The sequence below is a fragment of the Theobroma cacao genome, chromosome 1, assembly GCF_053813885.1.
Source record: "Theobroma cacao isolate CCN51 chromosome 1, ASM5381388v1, whole genome shotgun sequence".
In the NCBI taxonomy this organism is placed as follows: domain Eukaryota; kingdom Viridiplantae; phylum Streptophyta; class Magnoliopsida; order Malvales; family Malvaceae; genus Theobroma; species Theobroma cacao.
The window spans coordinates 27,315,631-27,333,457 of record NC_142639.1 but is presented as its reverse complement, the minus strand read 5'-3'; the positions used below and the strand labels follow the sequence as shown (position 1 = coordinate 27,333,457).

Here is a 17,827-nt window from a genome sequence, read left to right as displayed (position 1 = left end):
GTGCGGTGTGGGAGTGCACATGAGCTGATGATGGTGGGATGGTATGCATGATGATGTATATATATATATATATATATGTGTGTGTGTGTGTGTGTGTGTGTTATAGAGAGTTCATGAGAATGGTATATGGTTGTAATACATGTGAATCTTGCATGTTAAACCTTGGAAATTTCTAAGCATGTTCAAGTTGATCTTGTCTTTGTAGCTAAATGGCCTTTTCTTGAGAGAATGAAAACTTGTTGTTGGTGTCCTGTTTCTCGCTGCAACAAGATTCATTCTCGCTGCAGCAAAAAACTCTCTGGTTTAGAGGATTACATTGGCTTGATTCTCGCTCCAGTAAGAAGCTTTCTATTTTACCGCCTGAATCTTGTTGCAACGAGAAACTTTCTGTCCAACATGCTATCTTGTTGGTTGCTACCCATTTTCTATTTCATTAACACCACAGTTTATCATGGACTCCCAACGTTAAGGGATTTATTTAATTAAGTTTGAAAGGAGGGGTTTTAGAGGGAAACCCTCGGCCAGTTGAGAAACCCTCGTCCAACTGATAATTTAAGCCCAAATTTCGCTGCAGCAAGAATGCCTTTCCGTTGCAACGAGGACCTGTCGTTTCATTTGACTTGCTTGAATATTACTAAAGTTTTCATTCTTCAAATCCTTTGTTATGTATGGATCTTTCATTATCAAGGGATTAACTCATTAACGGTTTAATGAGGGGTTTTTAATAAGAACCAAACTAAATTGCATTATTTTTGAAATAAGTGCATCATGATTTCTTTAAACGTTCCTTATCATTTGCTTGTTCCCTTCCTTCACTCATTGGATTTATACTCACTGTTTTCAACTTCGTGTTTTTAGATCAGGAGGTAGCCGGTAACTAGGTCGAGGTGTCCTTGTAGATTCGTTTCCTTGGTAGGTATCTCAGCATTCAATAGTTGAACTTTCGCTGAATCTCTTCGTTGGAAATCAAGTATCCCTTTTTGTTGTGTGTAGACAAACCCTATGTAAATTATTAAGATATTAGTTTTAGACAATATATGTACATTTGATTGTAAATGCCACTACGATATGGCAATGGTTAGCATTATTTTGAATTAAAATTATGAAATGTGACTTTAATAACTAGGCTTGCTTGGACAGGTTATATAAATAGGCTATATAAATAGGCTTGCTTGGGCTTAGTGTGCTACGTCCATTGGGCCTATGCACCGGTCATGGCCCGAAATTTGGGTCGTGAAAATATATATGTATTATGAAAAGCAAGATGAAATTCAAGTAGGATGCAAGTGAAATGCAAGTGAGATTACTTAGCTTGATAGATTTGCATGTGAAGTTACTATTACATGCAAATGATTACATGTAAAAAGGATAAAGCTTAGTGGGGGACATGTGGGACCCCACCATGTGACGGATGACAAAGAGAAAAAGAACAAAGAGTATTTACTTGAAAGAAAACCATGGTTTGGCAAAGATAGCCCATGGTATTTAACGAAAAAGGTATAATTATTATACTTGATTTGATTTAAAAAGAAAAAGAAAGAATACTTGATTTGCCCATGAAAGAAATAGAAAGGGAATTGGAAGTTTACAAGGCCATTTCAAGCCTATTCCTTGTTATGTCTGTCCATATCAAAAAGAAAGCAAATAAAGTGTGTTTTTCCTTAAAATCCACCCCATTTGGAAGAGAAATGAAGGGAAAATAGCTTTGTGAGGCTCCCACCCCAGACAAGAGAAAAAGTTGAGTAAAAAGGCAAACTTAGTGAGGGCTCGATTTTGTGAGATTTTAGAGCACCCTTGAGCTCTCACTTGCTATTTTCCTATCATCAAGCTTCATTGCTCCTAGAAACCGTAAGGAAGAAAGTGTGGATGATTCATGGGGTTCAAGGAAAGTTTAGGTAAGTAAAGTTTGAGTTTGATCTATGAATTTCTTAAGGAATTGAATTGTGATTGTGTGAAGATGTTTGTGGCAGCAATGGTGTCACGACCCAAATCTCGAGCCATGACCAGCGCATAGGCCCAATGGCCATAGCCCACTAAGGCCAAGCAAGCCTATCTATATGACCTGTTCATCATTCCATCAAAAGTTACGAAAGTTATATTTCATAATTCCAATTCAACATAATGCTAACCATTGCCATCTCATACTGGCATTAACAATCAATATACATATATTGTCTAAAACATATATCTTAATAATTTACATCGGGTTTGTCTATACACAACAAAAAGGATACTCGACTTCCAGCGGAGAGACTAGGGTGAAAGTACAACTATTGATTGCAGAGATACCTACCAAGGAGACGAATCTATGGGGACACCTCGACTTAGTTACTCACTGCCTCCTAATTTGAAAACATGAAGTTTAAAAATGTGAGTATAAAACTCAGTGAGTGAACATAAGAAGGGAACAAGTAATCGATAAGGAGAACTTGGAAATCATGATGCATTTCTTTCAAAAACAATGAAATTGATTTAATTTCTTACTGAGAACCGCTCATTTCAAACTTTGATTAATAACCTCATAGTGTTTCAAAAACCCATGATCAATCCATGAAGTTAAATGGGTGAAAAATATGTCAAAATCAAGCAAGGTCGCAAGCATGACAGCAAGTTTCTCGTTGCAGCGAGAAACAATCTAGTTTGCATATGTTTCAGTTTTTCAAGCATATTTACCACTACAGAAGTCCAATTGACATGATTTTTGGACCATTAGAAAGATAATAGGCCAAGATACAACTTTTATGTTTACTACTTTGCCCATTTATGATTGGAAAATGGTCAAAATCTTATTCAAATTGAAAGCACTGCACTAGAACCTGAGAGTTTCTCGCTGCAGCGAGAAGCTTCAACAAATTTCTCGCTACAGTGAGAATACATTCTCATTGCAATGAGAACCAAGCCAATGTGACCCCCCCTAACCCGAGAGTTTCTCACTACAATGAAAATGAATCTCACTGTAGCGAGAAACAGAGCAATTTGGTTAAAAGGGGTCTTGTCATATCAAAAGCCATTTTCTTGTTGAATGAAAAGCAATTTGGGAGAAATCAACAATGCCAACATGCAACACAATCACAAATATTTCCATAACTTTCTATAACACACACATATATATATATACATACATCATCATGCATACCATCCCGCCACATTCAGCTCAATGCAATATCATCATCATGTGTGCACTCCCTACTCTCACACTTCAACATCATCATGTGTGCACTCCCTACTCGCACACTCTAACATCATCATGTGTGCACTCCCTACTCGCACACTTCAACATCATCACACAACATTTTTCATCAATGCACAACACATATTCATATATATACATACCAACATAATATAGGAGCACTTGGATTCATCCTTTTACACATTTCACATTTTCACAACATCAAAACATTTTATCAAGGGCTTGTTCCCCGGCACACATTTTTAAAGAAAGGTTGGATAAAATCATTCAAATGTTTCGTCCAAATACATTTACATTTCCCAAAGAATTTTGAAATGCAAGTTCACTCACCAGTCTTTATTGATGTTTTGGTGGGCTCTAACTTCGACTAAGTGTGGAGTTTCGTTGGAACCTATCACACACAACAACATCACCATCAACCCAACTTGCCATTAATACTATTCCAAAGTTATTTTCTGAATTGAGTTTCACTGGTCATTCCTAACTAGCTTCCAACTACCATTAAATGGCTATTATTTGCACTACTCTAGTCACACTAAAAATGATTAAACAATCTCAACAATAAAACACTTACAAATCAAATTACTAGACATTATCAACAACTAAAAATCAACTCTAATTCACTACTCACCTTGGTAGCTTGGTAATTGAAATTCTTTCAAAAAATTTCAAGCTATTATAGAAGCTCCCTCTTTCTCTTTCCAACACATCTAGCTAGTGAGAAGAAGTATGAAAGTAAAACCTTTCAAGGGTTTTAAAGTGAGAGAGTGAAAAAGCACAAAAGGTTTTATGAAAGAGTGCACAAAAGCATGAAAATTGGAGCTAGGTTGAGATAAGTTATGGAGGTTTCAAAACAAGCTTCCATGGAGGATGAAAGCAATGTGAGATGGGAGGAAGAAAAAGAAGAAGCTGCTAGAGAAATGAAAAAGCTGCTAGAACAAATGATATTTATAGCTAAAGCTTATCCAATCTCTTCTTGAATTACGAAAATGCCCTTAACAAGTTGGTTTGTTCTCCTCCAATCCTTTGTGCAATCTTTTTACTCTTTTGACATTGGGACAAGGTCCATAATAGTCTAGAATTACTTAGGTTCACAAAAACTTAAAATTTTGACTCGAGATGAAAAATGACCATTTTGCCCCTACCATGAAAATCATCATTATTTTTATTTCCTTTATCATTTTACCCTTATTTTCATCATTCATTTATGCCTTAGGCCTTAATATTGTTTGAAAGCTTACTTCTAAGGGCTCACTAAGGAAATGACGAAATTACCCCTAGTTAGTGATATCACGTCTACTTCTAGCTACGAGTCTACAAAGGTCAAGGTCTCACAAATGGTGATCGAGGATGTGAGGAGATTGTGAGGTATATGTGGAATTCAAGATAAAAACTAGAAGGTAAGCATGCAATGTGAGTACATTATGTTATATCGGACTTGGTTAGTTGAAAGTTCATAGATTGCATGTTAGATTATTGTTAATAACAAGGATGAAAAATGTGAAGGTAGACTAAAGATTCATGGATTAAAGTGCTGCCCATATATGCGTACAATTAAGTATATTGAGTTTAATTTGTTGCTAGGAAGTGTGTAAGTGAGGAAGGTTTGCCATGGTGGCATACTGGGTGTAAAACCCAACTCTATAAACACATGTCATGACATACATGCACTGAGCAGCATGTTATTATGCTAGGAAAGTCCTAAGAATAGACGAAACTCGGTATTGTATCTAACGGTACACTTGAGTTGATTTAACCTCGAACTAGTTCAAATAGGAATCGTATGATGAAATTTAATATTTTACAGTCCGGGAATGACTAAAAATGATTGTTCGGAGTTCGAGGGTTCATTTGGGGAAATATTTAAATTTTTTATGTTCAGGGGCAAAATTATCATTTTGCCACCTAAGATAATAATTTGATCATGGAGTGAAATTTTTGACCAAGATTAACTATTTGGAGTATAATTTAATAATAGGAAGTGAAAATTTTCAATTCCGATAATTTTCGAAACATATGGGCAAAACAGTAATTTTATTGTCTCGGGGCAAAATCGTAATTTTCACCACCCAAAACTTGTCAAAATCATAAGATTTACTTATTTTTGGTATGAATAACTATGGTATGTTAACTAGTGAAAATTTGAAGTTTAAAGGATGAAATTATAAAAACGGGCCATTAGGAAAGTGACACATGGCACTTTTTAATGATTTAATTTTTTTTAAAGGAAAGTCAACCCATTTAAACCCCAAATCAGGTGATGGCTGGCCATAAGGAGAGAACAAGAGAGAAAATAGAGAGGAAAGGAAGAAAAGAGAAAAACCAAAGGAAAACTAGAAAATTCAAAGGGGAATTCACGTTTTTCATCCGTTTACGCGTCTAACGGTAAGATTTTTCGACTTTAGCTTGATTTCTACCTTTCCTATGCCTTTGTTTTCATTTAGCATGCTTGAGGAGAGAGATCAAAAAGTGATACCAAGGGCTGGCCAAATTTCAAGGGGGAGGATTTTGAATTTTTTAGGTTTTGATTCTTAGTTAATTGGTAGTTTTTGTTAGTTAAATGTGTATAGAAATCGAATTGGGCAAGAAAGCATGAAATTTTCACAATACCCACCCTTGGCCGAATATTCAATGATGATGAACTGATTTTTATTCTAAGGGAAATGAAGAGAAAATGATGAAAAATGGTTAAATGTGATAGAAAAACAAAGTGGAAAATTTACCTAGTTAATGTCCCATTTTTGGCCGAATTTTCCAAAGAGAAAAGTGAGCTGATTTTGGTGATTTTAGAGGATTATTGGCTGATATTTAATGGTTAGAAATGTTGGAGAGAAAATGGGACAATTTAGAGCTAAAGTGGAGCGCGTTAGCAATTTAATGGGTAAAGTGCCAAAAATAGGTTAATACCGCATTTAAGCCGTTTTAGGCTATTGCATTTCATACCATGCATTAGTATAGGATTTAAGTCAAATATATAGTGATTTAGCATCAATGTGGTAAATTGTGAAATTTTTGCAATGTGTCTAGGAGGAGAGCCTTCCGGTAAAGGCAAGGAAGTCGTACTCGATGAACAGTGATCGAGGCACCTAGAAAGCATTTAATTTGTACAAACGGTGAGTAAACCTATTATTATTGTAAATTATCTAGAGTTTATTTTTAAATGCTCCTCATGGATTTTATGAAACAAAAATGAGATTAAAATGGGATTTTTGATGTTTTAGAAATAAATGTGACAAATAAAAATACATTGTGTTGATTATGAAATTAAGTAATTAGAGGCTGTCAATTATTTTGAAATATATATTTTCCTATGAATGGCTTATGATATATGAGTATATGTGGCTATATATTATAATTGTATTGGGAATTTATGTAAGCTATCTTTTATTATGCAGGCTGGGTAAATAAATAAAAGCCACATTAGACTGTCAAAATTTTATTAAAATTGGTGGGTTTAGTCACTGCAGTGACGGGTTTCAATGAACTGCCTATTAGAGGGGTACGGTAAACCCAGTTACATAGTTACTCCGGTTGTAGAGGCGATGAGGGTAACTCCCGAGGTAGTGTTAGAGCTCACTTCACGTTGAACCCCCACGTGAATGTGTAACTCGGCCAACGCTAGGGAACGACTTGTTTTAAAAATAAAAATGTGTTTCACATGTAAATATCTTAACAACCTTGGCGGACTCGGTTAGATGCCTCGGCCAAGGTATCCCCGAGGACTAGTTTTGGTTTGAGCCCTATTTTTAATAAAAGTTATAAGCCTTAACAACTATTTTGGTAAATTACAAATATTTTATGGTTTAAGAAATAAATTGAAAACCTTACGAAATGGTTTGTGATTTGTTGTTTAAACTTTCCTCCATGTTACTCGCCTTTAGATATTTATGATAATGTTTCTTTACTCATTGGGATTGCAAAATCTCACCCACCTCTTTTCCAAAGATTTCAGGCCTGTGGTAGCTTGTAGATACCGATTTTGTCGACGATTCCAGTTGACCCCTCCATCTCACAGACAGTAGGTTATTATCACCAACACTTGGTGTATTTAGGGGCCACTTGTCATTGTAATTATTATTGTACATTATAACTTTGTAAATTATTGTATGTATGAATTTATTTTACTTACACGTGTTTCTATATATATTGTTTTATATACCAATAAAATTGTCACGACCCGAAACTCCCCATCGAGCCCGTGACAACCGCCGCGAGGCCTCGACAAATATTCTTCACCCCGAATACCGATCGAAACCCCGCAAGGCTTAGCATCAACTTCTGCATCTCCCCGGTGAGCAACAATTATTAAATCTCACATTTAAAAAAAATCATAAGTCATTTTCAAATAAGAACAATAAAATATTATTTTCTGGCTCATAGGGGCATTTTCGTCATTTTTGTCGAAAACCTCGAAACTTGCTAAAAATGTAGTAAGTAAGCCGAAAATATATATTTAATGATTTAAAAACAAATTAAATATCTAAAACATTCATTTGAAGTGAAAATTTGACCATTTGAATATAATAAAAATAATCAATAAAATAAACTATTTTCTTATAAAATAATTTTCATAAAACTATCGGTACATAATTCTTATAGCGTAAAAGTTAATTATATTTATATATACTATAAAGCAAATAACCAAAGCATAAAATTTCTTTTACAGTGACACGTGGGCCCACATCTAACCAAAATGCATCGGAAGTTGAAAACCTACAGCTTTTACCGATTCGAGTCCAAATGAAAGTCCTTGTCAAAGTCAGCTAACTATGGAATTCCCTGAGCCTGAAATGTGAGGAAATGAGGGTGGTGAGATTATAAAATCCCAGTGAGTAAACAGATACCATCTAAACTATCTAAAGTCGAGTAAATGGAGACAATTAAAATAAATCATCATACTGTAATTTCATTACCTTTCAACTCATTTCAACCAAATAAAATCAATCCATAAAATCGAGAAATCAACTTGGCTTATGAATTTCTTAAAACTTTGGCTCGTGCCAAAACTAATACTCGGTGATAACTTGCGCAGGGCATCTAACCGAGTCCGCCAAGGCTGTTAAAATCTTATATACACTTAAAATATATTTTAGTTTGAGAAAAATACAGTCGTTCCTTGGCGTTGGCTGAGTTCCCCTTCACGTGGTGGTTTGGCGTGAAGTGAACCCTAAGCTATACCCCAGGAGATACCCTACGCGCCTCTCCGTTTAAGGTAATAATATAATGGAGTTTACCGTGCCCCTCTAATAGGCTGGTCCACGAAACCCCCTCTGCAGTAAATAATTAATATATAATCCACCAATCAAGAAAATTCATTCTAGCATGACATGGCAATTTATTGCAACCTAGCCTCTCAAGGCTGAATACACAGTATAAATAATTCTAACACCAAAATCAGTTTAGCCATTCATGCTCATTTATTATCATAAGCCATTCAATTCAAAACCATAAATTTGCAACACAAACTAGCAGTCTCCAATTACTCTATTTTCAAAACCAATATTCGATTTTCCAGAAAATTTATAAAATCATTTTATGAAATCACAATTTCTCTTAAAACATAGCAATTTACCATTTAAACTCATTTTTCATAAAATCACACAGTTGTATAAAACTACTCTAGATAATTAAGACGATAATAAGTTCACTCACTGTTCTAGGAGTCGATGTACTCCTAATCTCAGTCTCCAAGCACAATCTCTGTACTTTTACCAGTGTACTTTGTTCACCACCTATCCACAATGTACAATACATAATTCACCACATCAATACTTGACCATTATAAAATCAATTCAGGCTCGGTATATATGCATGATATGATATACAACTTATCCGACAACCGCTTAAATGCGGTGTTGACCTAATTCGGCCTATTATCTCCAATTTAACTCCAAATCAATTCTTCTCACTTTCTACACTCCAATTATAACTAAATTACCTCCATGACTGTGAATGAGATTCAATTTATCAGTCTCGGTAGCAAATTACGAAAATACCCCTAGTGGGTAAAAATCGTATTTTTTCTCCGAAAATTTCCATTATTTTTCTAGGCTCATAATTCATCATTATTCATCATAATTCCTCAAATAAACATCAAGATCATCAGCCAATATTCCCCTAGAAAATTCAGCCAATAATGGTAATGGAGGAAAATAAATTCTTTTCTTGTTGTTTTGTTCCTAAATATGCTAAACTAACTTAAAACACTAACATAACTTAAAATCAAATTAATCTAACAACTTTCTCTCTCCTAACCCATTTTTTCAGAATTGAATTCATCATGAAAACATGTAATTTAATCATGAAAAATAAAGAGAAATGCTTGGGAATAAGAAAACTCAAGCTTAATAGAAAAATCTCACCTTTTTCACTTAATTTCCTTGAAAATTCACACTTTTTCTTTGATTTTCTCTCTCTAGGGTTTTGTTTTTGTTTTCTCTCTCTTCTTGCTGGTTTGGCCAGCCATGGGGTGGAAGATGGGCTGATTTTATGCCTTTTTATAAAGAAATAATAAAATAATAAAGGTATGACACATGGCATTATGTCATTGGCCCGTTTTTAAAATTTTAAAAATTTTAATCCTTTTTATCTCCACCACACAATTAGTCAATGGTCAAAATGAGGATAAAGCAAGACCATGTGCTGGAAAAATGTCCTGGTGGTGGAAAATTACAATTTTGCCCTTGAGGTGGCAAAATTACCATTTTACCCTTTTACTCCAAATTATACCGAAATTAAAATTTTTCACTTCTAAACCTCAAATCTTACTCCAATAAGTCAAATGGGGCCAAAAAAATCTTTTCTAAAATTCTCATTTTGTCCCCAAGTGGCAAATGATCATTTTGCCCCTAGATAGCAAAAATTCCGATTTGACTCCAAATTGATCCTCGAACTCCGAATCACCAGATTAAACCATTCTGGGACTTTAAAATTCTTAATTTCATCGTAAATTCTCCATTTAATCTAGTTCGAGGCTTAAATCAACTTTATTGTACCCCTAGGTACAATACCGACTTTTGTAAATTTTCCGGGACTCTCCTAGCATGCAAACATGCTATCCATCACATGTATGTCATGATAAATATTTTTATAGAGTCAGGCTTGTCATCTTCTCCCCCACTTGGATCAACCATATGATCCTTCTTGATGACTGATTTCGACATCCGGCTAAATATTAATATTTTAATATTATTTTATTAATAAAATATTATTTTATTCTAAAAATTTTATCTTGTTTCCTTGGTACCCAAAATACCTTATTATGCCTCACTTGACTTCCAAATCGCCTTTTATCTGACAAATTCTCTTTCGATAAAATTATTATTATTTTATTATTATTTTCTCACTTGCGAAATATTTTATCCTAAACTACTTTTTTCGTCTTTTATCACTTCTAAATATTTTAATTGACCTCAATTTGCATTCGATCAACTTTATTTATCACCATATCAAAGTATGGGGTATTTCAATCTCCCCCACTTAAATAAAATTCATCCTCGAATTCCCGTCGATATTGCGTTATCAATCTCCTTCTATGATCCTACTCCTTGTTCCTTCTATAGGGACATTCAATTTATTTATCTCATTCACCTTCAGTTCAATTAAATGCTTTATTTATGGCAATTATCATCCTTTGGAACCGGATCAGTAATACTTTTCACAACCATGATCTCTTATATCAAGACACTAAGCATGCCTTTATCACCATTATTAAATTTGAACCATAACTTCATCTCAATTATACCGATTTCGATCACATATCATACTTACTTATGTATACCTATTCATCATTTTATTAATTTGCTCCATACCAAATTTCTCAACCTTGATTCATCCATCTTATACTGGTCCATACCCTTCCTTTTATAGAGTTCCATTAAGAACTTAAACAATTCAAGGTTTACTTTCAAAGTCATTCATAACTTTAATCGTTCATTACATGTCCGTTAACACTTTAGCTCACTAACCTCTCTGGACAATATTTCAAAATCTCCCAATTACCGAGAACCATTCTTCACTTTAGTTAGTAAAATTGTCAATTTCATATATACATATATACATGCATTTTCAAATGTCAACATCTCTCTTTATATATAGGAATCCATGTGTTCACATGCTTTGGACTACATTCCCCCTTTATTCATCCATATCCCAATCCTAGTTTCAATATAATAATTCTTATAGTGCATGTCAACCTTCTTATTATACTTGTATATAACTTCATACCATTCATATCATTTCCAACCATATGTTTGAGTTTCCTTATACTATATATCATTCATCACAATGTCATCTCCATTGAATTATAATCTATTATGCGTGTATGCTTTATAATCCTATTGATGCCTCAAAGATTTATCTCAACTTGATCATTGCATCTCATGCAATACCACAATTCCTAAGAGTCATCCTTTTATCCTTAATCATCTTTCATGCCTCTATATTACCTTGTATCTTTCTTGCATTACGATATTGATTTGTCACTTAAGACTCAAACTCATTTGAATCATGTATACCTCAAGCATTTTCGAATTCCAATTTCCATAATATATTAGGAAAGTTTCATTATGTGACTTCATTTTCAAGGTCAACTTCTATCATCCTTTGTTCCACTCCTTCATATGAACATAACATCATTCTTCCTTAACCAACTTATAAATTGTACTTGAAATTGTTAAACTTAAAACTAGATTCTTCTCAAGTATTTTTCAATATTAATACTAATATCACTCTCAGCTTACAGCTTCCTTCTTATAAACACATAACTTAGTGCTTGCTTTAACGAGATCTAAAGTAAAACTTCTCTTGAGTATTTCCTTGGGAATATCTATCTTAAACTTATGTCTCACAGCATGTGATCCCTTAACTTGTGATTTAGCCGTTAGGCTTCTCAGCAAGTTTTAAAAATTTTACGTTTCATACTTACTGTGTATGATTAGAATCTCTTCTCAAAGATATTTATGTATTCCTAAAACACTTACTCTTAAAGATATATAAATACGTACTCATCCATTCAATCCCTAACTCATCTTCATAGGTTTCTAGGGTATCATACAATTAGCCTCATGTTGTTCCTAACTCTTGTCATTTTACTGTATCAAAACAGATATTACAAATTCTCGTAATAATATTCTATATAAATTGATTTCCTATACCAGTCTCGTAATTCTTCGTTCACACTTTCATTATTTGGTATCTCATCTCAATATAGTCACTTCAAGAATCTTTCAAATTTTTTCTTTTAATTATATGCCTATATACAAGGCAATAAAGAAGTTTTTCAATTCATTTGGGTAAACATTCTCCAGAATATTTAAGACTCCCAGATAACAAAACACAATGACCAACAACCAAAATTCAATTTGTAAGCTCACTATTGTGTCACTCCCATCTTACTCATGCATCATAAGCGTGAAGTATTCTGAGCATTACAGCGTTGAACAGTCAATGTTGAAGTACTGTAACTATTAGAAATTTTCTCATCAAAGCTATTTGTTTGCATTAAAAGTCACCTCATCAATCATTCTCAACCAGTGGTTTCCCTTTTAGATATATATCATGAGTTCCATAAGTATAGGTACCTTCTATTTTCTTGTCATACACACTAAGCCAGATTAATACTTTCATCTCGTGTCATCTTTTAACTTTTATCAACATTCATAAAATTCCACCTCAAAACATCCTTTCCATACAGTGTAATAAATTCATGATACATATACCACTCCACACATAAGTTGCTTACTATCTACAACTTTCCTCAAATTTATTGTCATCCCTATCCAATTATCTTCTTTGTCTTATACTCCAATAATCTTATTGACTTTCGGTATAATTAACTACGAAAATAGCTCAGCTTCCTCCTTACTTTATTCTTACAATCCTTACTGAATCAAAATTTTATATTCCCCATATTCCATAATTTAAGTTCATTGGGTTATATTTGTGCCCAACTATTATCTCATAGTGTCATAACATCACTGAATAACCCCCTTCATGCTTAAATTACAATCATTAACGTAATCACATTATCCATTCCGAATGTCATTTATAACCTTATTGCTTCCTTCTATAACTTTCCTCAATAATTATATCACCAATTTATCCCTATCATACTAAAGATTCCCATATACCTTCAATTACTTAAACAGCCATTTTATAATACATTCTAGTCATATACTTTTAAAAGCCAAACTATTTATAATTCTTTGTACAAATAATTATTATCTCTTTTACACAACATCTACTTAGAGTTAAGGTAGTGTAAAATCCTACGAAAATATTACATGTCCTTGCGATCATCATCTTAATCTGATCTTATCGGAAGATTCTACTCCGAGTCCTTCTGAAGCTTCTCTTCCGGGTTTTCCTCCTCTTGAGATTTTTTTTTTCCTTTGTTCCTCAATCCAGGCTTGTTTTATTCTCCTATATTCTTCATCACTCACCGATGCAGCATTTCTTCCACAACCGGGAGGAAAATGTCATACACTTGACACTTTTCTAAGGGGTTTACTCACCACTGTTACTTTCTCCTTATCCTTTTTTGGTTATCCCCTTACATTTCTCCCACAGCCTGGTGGAAAGTGTCGGACTACTGTCACACTCTTCCTAGAACGAATATATCCCCTTGCAATTTCTTCCCTCGTCCATTCTCTATGGTGCTCTCCAGGTTGTTCCGAAAGGAAATCTTGTTCAATTTTCGATGTATTGGAGCTACTCTCACTTTCAAAATTCTCGCTACTCTCGAAGCTCCCCTATTATGAACCCATTCTGATAAGTTCTTAGGAATTCTATTATCAGGAATTCGGGATGGACCACCTTCTGAATCACCTGTATCAAGGTGCCATTTGCTTTTAGCCGTAGAATCTAGAGATCTCTCGCTATCACTATGAGAGGTATTGAGACTACCACCTCTTCTAGACATGGTGTGTATGTCACCAGTGCACCTCAAAACCTATATGCAATCAAATAGTAATTGTTTAATTATTTATGCATCTCAAAAGTAGGTAGATTTCTATATGAAGATGCATACATTCTATTCAATCTAACCTAACTTAACTTGTCTTAACTTAACTGGACTTAAGGCCACGCAGTGTCAGTGTAGATTCTTTAAAACAACTTTAAAACCAAAAACTTTTAAATCCAAAGCTTTAAAATCAAAATATTTGATCTTTAAACCATGCTCTGATACCAATAAAATTGTCACGACCCGAAACTCCCCATCGAGCCCGTGACAACCGCCGCGAGGCCTCAACAGATATTCTTCACCCCGAATACCGATCGAAACACCGCAAGGCTTAGCATCAACTTTTGCATCTCCCCGGTGAGCAACAATTATTAAATCTCACATTTAAAAAAAATCATAAGTCATTTTCAAATAAGAACAATAAAATATTATTTTTCGGCTCATAGGGGCATTTTCGTCATTTTTGTCGAAAACCTCGAAACTTGCTAAAAATGTAGTAAGTAAGCCGAAAATATATATTTAATGATTTAAAAAAAATTAAATATCTAAAACATTCATTTGAAGTGAAAATTTGACCATTTGAATATAATAAAAATATTCAATAAAATAAACTATTTTCTTATAAAATAATTTTCATAAAACTATCGGTACATAATTCTTATAGCGTAAAAGTTAATTATATTTATATATACTATAAAGCAAATAACAAAAGCATAAAATTTCTTTCACAGTGACACGTGGGCCCACATCTAACCAAAATGCATCGGAAGTTGGAAACCTACAGCTTTTACCGATTCGAGTCCAAATGAAAGTCCTTGTCAAAGTCAGCTAACTATGGAATTCCCTGAGCCTGAAATGTGAGGAAATGAGGGTGGTGAGATTATAAAATCCCAGTGAGTAAACAGATACCATCTAAACTATCTAAAGTCGAGTAAATGGAGACAATTAAAATAAATCATCATACTGTAATTTCATTACCTTTCAACTCATTTCAACCAAATAAAATCAATCCATAAAATCGAGAAATCAACTTGGCTTATGAATTTCTTAAAACTTTGGCTCGTGCCAAAACTCATACTCGGTGATACCTTGCGCAGGGCATCTAACCGAGTTCGCCAAGGCTGTTAAAATCTTGTATACACTTAAATATATTTTAGTTTGAGAAAAATACAGCCGTTCCTTGGCGTTGGCTGAGTTCCCCTTCACGTGGTGGTTTGGCGTGAAGTGAACCCTAAGCTATACCCCAGGAGATACCCTACGCGCCTCTCCGTTCGAGGTAATAATATAATGGAGTTTACCGTGCCCCTCTAATAGGCTGGTCCACGGAACCCCCTCTGCAGTAAATAATTAATATATAATCCACCAATCAATAAAATTCATTCTAGCATGACATAGCAATTTATTGCAACCTAGCCTCTCAAGGCTGAATACACAGTACAAATAATTCTAACACCAAAATCAGTTTAGCCATTCATGCTCATTTATTATCATAAGCCATTCAATTCAAAACCATAAATTTGCAACACAAACTAGCAGTCTCTAATTACTCTATTTTCAAAACCAATATTCGATTTTTCAGAAAATTTATAAAATCATTTTATAAAATCACAATTTCTCTTAAAACATAGCAATTTACCATTTAAACTCATTTTTCATAAAATCACACAGTTGTATAAAACTACTCTAGATAATTAAGACGATAATAAGTTCATTCACAGTTCTAGGAGTCGATGTACTCCTAATCTCAGTCTCCAAGCACAATCTCTGTACTTTTACCAGTGTACTTTGTTCACCACCTATCCACAATGTACAATACATAATTCACCACATCAATACTTGACCATTATAAAATCAATTCAGGCTCGGTATATATGCATGATATGATATACAACTTATCCGACAACCGCTTAAATGCGGTGTTGACCTAATTCGGCCTATTATCTCCAATTTAACTCCAAATCAATTCTTCTCACTTTCTACACTCCAATTATAACTAAATTACCTCCATGACTGTGAATGAGATTCAATTTATCAGTCTCGGTAGCAAATTACGAAAATACCCCTAGTGGGTAAAAATCGTATTTTTTCTCCGAAAATTTCCATTATTTTTCTAGGCTCATAATTCATCATTATTCATCATAATTCCTCAAATAAACATCAAGATCATCAGCCAATATTCCCCTAGAAAATTCAGCCAATAATGGTAATGGAGGAAAATAAATTCTTTTCTTGTTATTTTGTTCCTAAATATGCTAAACTAACTTAAAACACTAACATAACTTAAAATCAAATTAATCTAACAACTTTCTCTCTCCTAACCCATTTTTTCAGAATTGAATTCATCATGAAAACATGTAATTTAATCATGAAAAATAAAGAGAAATGCTTGGCAATAAGAAAACTCAAGCTTAGTAGAAAAATCTCACCTTTTTCACTTAATTTCCTTGAAAATTCACACTTTTTCTTTGATTTTCTCTCTCTAGGGTTTTGTTTTTGTTTTCTCTCTCTTCTTGCTGGTTTGGCCGGCCATGGGGTGGAAGATGGGCTGATTTTATGCCTTTTTATAAAGAAATAATAAAATAATAAAGGTATGACACATGGCATCATGTCATTGGCCCGTTTTTAAAATTTTAAAAATTTTAATCATTTTTATCTCCACCACACAATTAGTCAATGGTCAAAATGAGGATAAAGGAAGACCATGTGCTGGAAAAATGTCCTGGTGGTGGAAAATTACAATTTTGCCCCTGAGGTGGCAAAATTACCATTTTACCCTTTTACTCCAAATTATACTGAAATTAAAATTTTTCACTTCTAAACCTCAAATCTTACTCCAATAAGTCAAATGGGGCCAGAAAAATCTTTTCTAAAATTCTCATTTTGTCCCCAAGTGGCAAATGATCATTTTGCCCCTAGATAGCAAAAATTTCGATTTGACTCCAAATTGATCCTCGAACTCCGAATCACCAGATTAAACCAAGAAATGGAAAATAGGGCAGCAACCGAACAAGGAGGTAAGCAAGACAGAAAGTTTCTCACTGCAGCAAGAACCAGGCCAGTGCAACTTCCCTAAACTTGAGAGTTTTTTGCTACAACGAGATTCATTCTCGCTGCAGTGAGAAACAGGACACCAACAATAAGTTTTCATTCTCTCAAGAAAAGGCCATTTTGTTGCAAAGATAAGATCAACTTGAAAATGCTTAGAAATTTCCAAGATACAACATGCAAGATTTCACATGTATTACAACCATATACCATGCTCATGAACTTTATATAACACACATATTTATATATATATATACATACATCATCAAGCATACCATCCCACCACACTCAGCTCAATGCAATATCATCATCATGTGTGCACTCCCTACTCGCACACTTCAACATCGTCATGTGTGCACTCCCTACTCGCACACTCTAACATCATCATGTGTGCACTCCCTACTCGCACACTTCAACATCATCACCCAACATCATTCATCAATGTACAACACATATTCATATATATATACATACCAACTTAATATAGTAGCACATGGATTCATCCTTATACACAATTCACATTTCACAACATCAAAAAAACATTTTATCAAAGGCTTGTTCCCTAGCACACATTTTTAAAGAAAGGTTGGATAAAATCATTCAAATGTTTCACCCAAATACATCTACAT

The 17,827-nt window shown here is 34.0% G+C and overlaps 1 long non-coding RNA gene across 1 annotated transcript; it reads right to left on the bottom strand.

Moving 5' to 3' along the window:
* Positions 1-14,883: 14,883 nt before the first annotated feature.
* Positions 14,884-16,676, bottom strand: LOC148764685 (uncharacterized). Its single transcript, XR_016024655.1, has 3 exons — positions 16,580-16,676; positions 15,870-15,949; positions 14,884-15,003 (listed from the first exon to the last, which is right to left on the bottom strand). It is a non-coding gene; the product is annotated as an uncharacterized LOC148764685 (long non-coding RNA).
* Positions 16,677-17,827: the final 1,151 nt, after the last annotated feature.